This window comes from Cervus canadensis, chromosome 3 (assembly GCF_019320065.1).
Source record: "Cervus canadensis isolate Bull #8, Minnesota chromosome 3, ASM1932006v1, whole genome shotgun sequence".
NCBI lineage: Eukaryota > Metazoa > Chordata > Mammalia > Artiodactyla > Cervidae > Cervus > Cervus canadensis.
Genome location: NC_057388.1, coordinates 44,484,964 through 44,493,484, shown reverse-complemented (window position 1 = coordinate 44,493,484; position 8,521 = coordinate 44,484,964). Strand labels below are relative to the sequence as shown.

Below are 8,521 nucleotides of genomic sequence, written 5' to 3'. Positions count from 1 at the left end.
GAAGTGGTAAAGCCAGGATTTGAACTAAAATAGTCTGCCCTTAAGGTGCATGCTATTAACCACTCCATTATATCATCTCTCCTAAAAGATGCAAATAATTAACAACATAGAAGATTCTGGGCCCTAAATTAGACCTAAACACTAAAAGCGTTTGACTGTGTGGAGCACAATAAACTGTGGAAAATTCTTCAAGAGACGGGAATACCAGACCACCTGACCTGCCTCCTGAGAAAGCTGTATGCAGGTCAGGAAGCAACAGTTAGAACTGGACATGGAACAACAGACTGGTTCCAAATAGGAAAAGGAGTACATCAAGGCTGTATATTGTCACCCTGCTTATTTAACTTATATGCAGAGTACATCATGAGAAAGAGTCGGACACGACTGAGTGACTGAACTGAACTATAACGCTTTTTTTCTGAAGCCAGAATGTCTCCATGAAGCAACAAATCACTGCATTTATTATTGGGTCAGCTGATAACACAGAAGGAAAGTGTTAAGAAAACTGAATTTGTTAGATAGGCTAGACAATCCAGTCAACAACCCAGAAAGGGCTGTTTCATCCTGTCCATCTTCCTCTTCCAAGCAGGGCTGTGTATCCCTCTTACCAGGAACACTACAGTTAGCTGTGATTTTTAGTCTTCAGAGACTATTTCTGCAACCACCTATGGAAATTCTGTCCATGTTTCATAAATCCATCAGCAAGTTTCCTTACTGTTAGACCTAAACTGTTCGATTTAATTGCACTATGACTTGGATCAGCTCTGTAAAGTTTAGATCAAGGGTTGCAAACTGGCAGACTGTGGGCTCAAACCAGCCTACAGACATACTTTGTTTTGCCTGCACTGACAAAGATGTTTCAATAGTTGCCAACATTTAAAAATAGGGATCTTCATATTAAAAATCCAGCTCTTGTTGAATTAAATTTTCTAAAAGGGTTTGCTTATAATCAGAATTGTCTCCTGTTTGAAAGTTTGCCAGTCACTTATAAAACCTTCTGAACTTGGTGTTTTTTTTGAAGAAAAATTTATGATGTTAACTACCAATTCAATTTATTTCTACATTTCTATGAATGTAGTTATTTAGACTGTCTTCAAATATAATGACAAAAAGTTGTCCATAATATCCTTTTATTATCACAATCTGTACATATCTATAGTCATTTTTCTCTTTTCATTCCTATTATTGTTGACCTATAGCTTTTCTTTTTCGTATGGGATAAATTTTACCTGAACTGAACCAATTTTTGGTTTTTATTATCTCTATTGTTTCTTTATTTGCTATGTATAATTATTGAATTAAGCTCTTATCATTTCTAAACTGCTATTTTTCACTGGGTATGATATGCTAGGTTTATTCTTAAATTTTTGAAGCTGGACTCTTAGTTCCTTGATGTTGATCCTTTCTTTTCTGATATAAGCTATTGATTTCTGAATATAATTTTAACTGTACCTCACAAGTCTGGTGCTTTCAGTTTTCAGTGCTAAATAATTTTAAATTTACATTATGATTTTTTTTCTTTGACCCATGAGTTGTAGTGGGTTTGGCAAACTAGCATTCATCATCCATGCCAAACCTCTTTCTAGTTGCCTTCCAACCCTCCAGAGCATGGACAGATAAAGCTTCATATGTCAGTCTCCCATACTTCAGGTTCAGACTCCCTGAATGTGAATTAGGTTCTTTCACTGGATGCACCTACCCATGGATTGAAAGAAGGAAAAGGAGTAAATATCATCAGGACGATCTTTTAAGATGGTGACATGGAAGGATCCTGAGCACCACCTCCCACCCCACCGCCCCCTGGACACATGGAGCAAGTCCCTCTGAAAGAAATTTGGAATCTATCTAAGCAACTGCAGGCTTCCCTGGTGACTCAGCAGTAAAGAATCCACCTGCAATTCAGGAGACACAAGTTTGATGCCTGGATTTGGAAAGCAACCCTCTCCAGTATTCTTGCCTGGCAAATCCCATGGACAGAGAAGTCTGGCGGGATACAGTCCATGGGGTCACAAAAGAGTCAGACATGACTTACTGACTAAACAACTACCACATAAGCAACTCCTCCTCACTGGGCAAACAAGAAAATAGCCACATCAAAACATGCAGGAAGGGCTGAGACACACTCCCATCATAAACCCTGCAACAGTGCCGTGCCATACAATTGGAAAGAACCCCTAACTCCCAGCTTCTCCCTGAAGAGTGAAGAGTTTGGAACCCATATTGAAAGTCTCCCACCTAACGGACAGGTCCCCCAAAATACTTAGCTCTGAAAGCCAACCAACAAGGTTTGCATGCATGAAACCCACAAGACTACAGCCAGCAAAGCAGCTATTATTAAAGGTGCAAGCACTCACCACGGCTATGCCCTCAGGGATTAGGGCAGAAAGAGCTGGCAGAAAGAGCCATCTCCCCATCTTTCCCTGAAAGGGGTCTAATTTGCAGACTTCAAAAGCTGCTGCCTGAGCGTCAGACTTCTAACTCTGCACACATCTGTGATTATCAACAGAGATCATGTGAAACCTCCCCTGTCCTTTCCCCTTGCCCACTTCAGGTCACCAGTAGCTCCCTGCAAGGAGTTTGTATACATGTCTAGTGCCCCAGTTTTTGCTGCCACTGCCTGAGAAACAGCTCCCCAGATCGCCAGTCTCTCACAGCAATGGGGATTGATTCAGGAGTCCCGGAGATCTATAGCAAATTAGAGGTTTACAATGGGCTCAGAAGTACTCTTCCAGGCCTGTACATCCAGGCCCAGGGCAGAAGAACAGACAAAAATGCTGAAACAGAAATGTTTCACAGTTTCTCCGTGGAAGGGGACTAACTACTTATTTTCCAAGCTGTTGCCTGAAGGTCCAGCTTCCAACTGACCTGCATCTAGGTACTGACTGCAGTCTTCCCTTTGGAATACTTAAAAGTCTTGACACATCCTTAACTACTAGGAGCCACTAGGAATAAAGAAGGAAATTTGGACAGTCTCAAAGGTTTGAGACACAACCAGGGGCAAAGGCCAGGCCGCTTGACAAGGTTCACCTCCTACATAAAACTACTCTATCAAGACTGGGAGAAGTCCAGTCTTGAAGTCCTAACCCTGGTTGTCCAGTGGTTAGGACTCCACGATTCCATTGCAGGAGGCACAGCTTCCATCCCTGGTTGGGGAACTATGAATAAGATCCTGTACGTCACTCGGTGCGGCCAAAAATACCCAAAACAAAGCCCCTAAACCAAATGACAAGTCAAGTGGCCAAGGCTCTTCCACCAATAAATTTTACAGAAAAGAATGGAGGGGGAACCTGTAGATTAAAAGTGATGTGACATACCACATAAACTTCCAAACGGCAGATACTACTAAATGACGGTGTCTAGATTTATACACTGACACGACAAACTAGAAAGAAAGGAGACATATGTGAGGAAGTAATTGCTATAGAAAGCAGTTGTGTTTGGATGTTTGTTCACACAAGGTGGATATTCACTTTGGAATAATTCATTAAGCTAGACTTTTGTAGTTTTGTGCATCAGGTTTCATTTCACAATAAAAAGATAAAATGGAAGGGGGGAATGATTCCTATTTCAAAACATGATCTTATTGCATAGCATTTATTGATCCAACCCCACATGAACTATTTGCTAGATCTCAGGATTAGTCTCTAAGAAACCTAAAACAATCTCATTCCACTATTTTACAAACACATGGATACATAAATAAACACAAAGTATTTTATTCTTATGTATATATATCTGGATGTGTGTATCTATATAGTTAAGAGTAACAATAAGTAGACTCAGTTTATCAACCATGAATATCAAACAATACCTGAATATGGAATAAAGAGGGAAAAGAGAAGTACATTCCCACAATAGAGTATATCACAGTCTGGTACTCTATTCTCTGGACACACCTGACCACTCTCCAGTTCCAAAAGTCCGTTCCTCCATTCTCCCCTCTGCGGAGACCTTGTGCCTATAGTTCATTGTCATTGGAACACTCCCCTCTTCACAACCTAGGTGCATTTGCTGCTCATCCGAGACCTCTCTGATCTCTAACTGAACCTGAGTGCTCCCTTATCTGAGTTCCATCATGGTCTGGTACTCTCTCATGCAATTTATTTTGAATTGCCTGGTTTTGTAATTGCCTCTCCTCCTCTTAGATCATGTGATTATAAACTCACTGCAAACAGAAACTGTATAACTCATTCTATGTGTCCCTTTAAGAATGAGCACAATATCTTCTACAGTATCACCATCAATAAGCTTTTTTTTTTTTTAGTACAAGAAATTTACTATCTTTTTCCTTGGTTGATAGTTCAGTTAAAAAGCAACTGTCTTCACCAGTAGCTTGTTAACACTGAAGATGCCCATTCTGTGTTAACATAGCATTGATTTTACTTAGTGTTCAGTAGTAAGTCACAGAAGTCTGTAACCTGTAAGTCAGTTTCTCATAGTCCAAAACAAAGTTATCAGGAATTCACCAAAACCTCTAGGAAGCTGTCACCTCCAGTGGTGCTGGCAGCAACCTTCCAGCAGAGGGCAGAAGAGGGCTGAGAGAAGGGCCGTGACCTGCTGGGAGGCTCCAGCACGCCTTTGTGAGCTGAGTGAGGGACGTGGACCCAGGTGGTTTAGTTGCTAAGTCGTGTCCACCTCTTGCTACTCCATGGACTGTAGCCCACCAGGCTCCTCTGTCCATGGGGTTTTCCAGGCAAGAATGCTGCACTGGGTTGCCATTTCCTTCTCCAGGGCATCTTCCCGACCCAAGGATCAAACCCTGGTCTCCTGCAATTGCAAGCAGATTCTTTACCAACTAAGCTACCAGGACATGGACCCAGGGGAATCTCCCATTTCAAGGCAGAAGTTTTCCAGAGCTAGAGAACAAGCAATGGTAGAATGCCCCACGAGCCTCTTAGATCTCAAAGCAGTCATAGACCTGATGTGATCTGTACTTTTTCAAAGTTTAGACTGAGAGGGATGCAGACTGGGTGGGGGTAGAATAGAGGGCTCAGTTTCCTCTTATGTAACATCCTGAAGCAACCCCCTTGCAGACTCAAAATCTGCCTCCTGGGAAACCACCCCCCTTCTAAATGCTGCCTTTGCCTGGGAATTCCTCCCAGGGGCAGTTTCCCCCATGCTAAGAATGGGACCAGCTCTTAAAGCAGGCTTATGTTTCCTTCCGTGGACTGCCCTCTGCCTTACCTAATTCTGGTCAGCAGGTTCTCTGCAGTTACAGGCTGTCCCATCCAGGCTTTGAAAGAAACCATTATTTTCAGGCCCAAATAATGTGTATTAGCACAATTTTTCCATATTTCAAGGAGTACATATTTAGAAGAGAGATTCTGTGACAGTTCTACCTTAAGCATTTGTCGTACAAGATGAGCTTTTTTATAAGAAGTCCATCTCTAGTCATTGGGGGTCCCTGGGTCTCACTGCTCAAGGTTTACCCCACCCCACAGAAAAGTAGAGGGTTCCTTCTAGAAACTGCAATGCCAAGCATATCTGCAACTTTGGTGGTGGTTTAGTCACTAAGTCGTGTCTGATCCTTGCAACCCCATGGACTGTAGCCCTGCCAGGCTCCTCTGTTCATGGGATTTTCCAAGCAAGAATACTGGAGCAGGTTGCCAGTTCTTTCTCCAGAGGATCTTCCTGACCCAGGGATCGAATCCGCGTCTCCCACATTACAGGTGGATTCTTTACCACTGAGTCACCAAGGAAGCCATCTGCAACTTTAGCCACTATCAAAAGAATTTCAGGGGCCCAACCATTTGTGGACAGAGGGGACAGGGGCATGACAAATAAGAACCTTCTGCTCCTGTGCTGGCTCTCCTTGATCATCTGTATTGAGACCTGCCGCACTCTGCTCTGAGGGTGAACATGGGGAGAACCCTGGCTGACCAAGTGCAGCAAAAGAACCATCTTGTTGAGCAGAGTTCCCAGGACACTGTTTTAACACCTTCCAGTTTTTCAAAAGTCTACCTTGATCCTGAAGTCTCTGGAACACTATGAAGTGTGGACTTTGCTGTGAAAAGCAGAGCTTTTAGAATATCTGAGATGGATCTAGCTTCTCCCCCTCTTTAGCAACAGACCTCAGGGCAATGTGCCAGGTTGTTTATAAAAATAAGTACATAAATAAAACAACTATTTATTTATGTGTATGTAAATAAATTAGCTAACTACTCTGAGCCTCTTGTGAAGATCGGATGATTACAGTATAGTGTGTGCCCAGTCATGTCCGACTCTTTGTGACCCCATGGGCTGTAGCCCACCAGGCTCCTCTGTCCATGGGATTTCTTAGGCAAGAATACTGGAGTGGGTTGCCATTTCCTCCTCCAGGGGATTCTTCTGGCCCAGGGACCAAATCTGAGTCTCTAGCATCTCCTGCATTGGCAGGCAGGTTCTTTACCAACTTTGCTACCTCTGAGCCTCTTGTGCAGATCAGATGTCACTAAAGACAAGTACAAGCTTTGGGGTGAGGCCTCTTGGAAGCCATGTCTGTCCCTCCCCTCATCCAGTCCCAGCTTAAACAGGGACACCATGGCTGAAGGTCCAGCCCTGGTCTTGTGAGCCCAGTAGTGGGGCAGAGACAAGAAGAGCTTGGTCACTGAGGACCTCTGCAGCCACCATACCAGCCCTGCCCCACAGAAAAGTAGAGGGTTCCTTCTAGAAACTCCATCTGTTACTTGAGAAAAAATGAACCCCTAATTTTCTTGGGCAGCCCCTGCTGTAAACTGCAGAAGGCAACACTGACTGATGTTACACAAACATCACCACCAGACACTGAGGACAACTAGATAAAAGATGCCCACTTGTGTTTCCCCAATCCAGACAGAATCTTCCGGCTTTATTTTCCCATATTGCATGCAAACAACCTTAGCCACAACCTTTAAGGTTTAGGTGGGGGGCGGGGTTTCACGCTAAAACTGGCAGGAGGCCCACATTTAGCAGCTGGTCAGAGGCCAACATGTGGAGGTAAACCTGTAACAGGTGTGTAAGTATGATACTTGTTACATGTATAATATGAGTGACGCTTGATCCCAAATACTGATTCTAATAGAAACCCATGAATCTACCCCCATTCCTGACAAGTGAAAGGAAACATCCTAATGATGTGCCTTCTCTTTTTATTCTAATTATAAAAGTAATATAAAAACTCAAACAACTAGAAAAATCTACAGATACAAATGCAGAAAACAGAGGGACATAAAAAGCACAAATAATTCCAACCAGAGACGATAACTTTTATGCCATGGAAATAACCTCTTGAACCTTTTGAGACAGACAATTGCCCACACATGCATTTACTGTTAGATGGGATCAGAGCAGAGGTGTAACTGTGCCACTGTACTTGTGTGATTATGTAACGAACCCCTGTTCAGCGCATCGCAAACATATTTCCATTTTAGTGCAACAAGTGCAGCTGCCTCTGTCCAGGTACTGGACCTAGGACTGTGCCTCCTATACAGCTACCTCCCTGTTTCTAGAAGGGCTTCCGAGGTAGTGGTAGCCTTCGGGGAATGGCCCTGAAGTCAGGACAGCCAAAGCCACTTCTCTGGCAAGCCTTGGGGGAGGGGCAGGCTGGCTGCCCCCAGGCGTGTGGGCTGTTCTGGGGGACTACACCACACCATCCCCTGACCCAGCCTTTGGACTGGCCCAGGATCACATCTCTCCTCTCCTCCAGGCCCTCAGCCCCCTCCAATGTGCTCTAGGGCATTATACAAACATATACACATACATGCAGACACACACACACACACTCATTCACTCCTCCCTGGCTTTCTCTCTCTCTCAGTCTCTGTCTCACTGCTATCCAGTCTCCTACAGATATCATACTGCTCTGCTCCACGGGGCTCTTTCATTTTCGTTCCCTAGTTTTCAGCCAAGAATATAAACCATTTTTCCCCTCTGTACTGCTGAGGGGCAGATGATATCAGACCACCCTGCTGCTGACTGCACAGAGGAAAGCCCTCTGCATCTAGAAATCCAGGAGGAATGTCCATCTGCCATCTTCCTGGTGGGCCTCAAAGCCATGGGAGGGAAGAGGAATTCTTCTCAAGAATAATGGCAGGCTCACTTCAGCAGCACATATACTAACATTGGAACAGTACAGAGAAGATTAGCATGCTCCTTGTGCAAGGATGACAAATTCGTGAAACATTCCATATTTTTATGGAAGCAACCTAGATGTCCACTGACAGATGAATGGATAAAGAAGTCATGGTACAGATATACAATGGAATACTACTCAGTCATAAAAAGGAATGCATTTGAGTCACTTCTAATGAGGTGGATGAACCTAGAGCCCATTATACAGAGTGAAGTAAGTCATAAAGATAAAAACAAATATCATATATTAACACATATTTATGGACACTAGAAGGATGGTACTCACAAATCTGTTTGCAGAGCTGCAATGGAGATGAAGACATAGAGAACGGACTTATGGACAAGGCTAGGGGAGAAGTGGGAGAGGGTGAGATGAATGGAGAGAGTAGCATGGATGTATACACACTATCAGATGTAAATAGATGGCCAATGG

At 43.6% G+C, this 8,521-nt stretch overlaps 1 pseudogene; it reads left to right on the top strand.

Moving 5' to 3' along the window:
* Positions 1-8,050: 8,050 nt before the first annotated feature.
* Positions 8,051-8,151, top strand: LOC122438985 (annotated as a pseudogene).
* Positions 8,152-8,521: the final 370 nt, after the last annotated feature.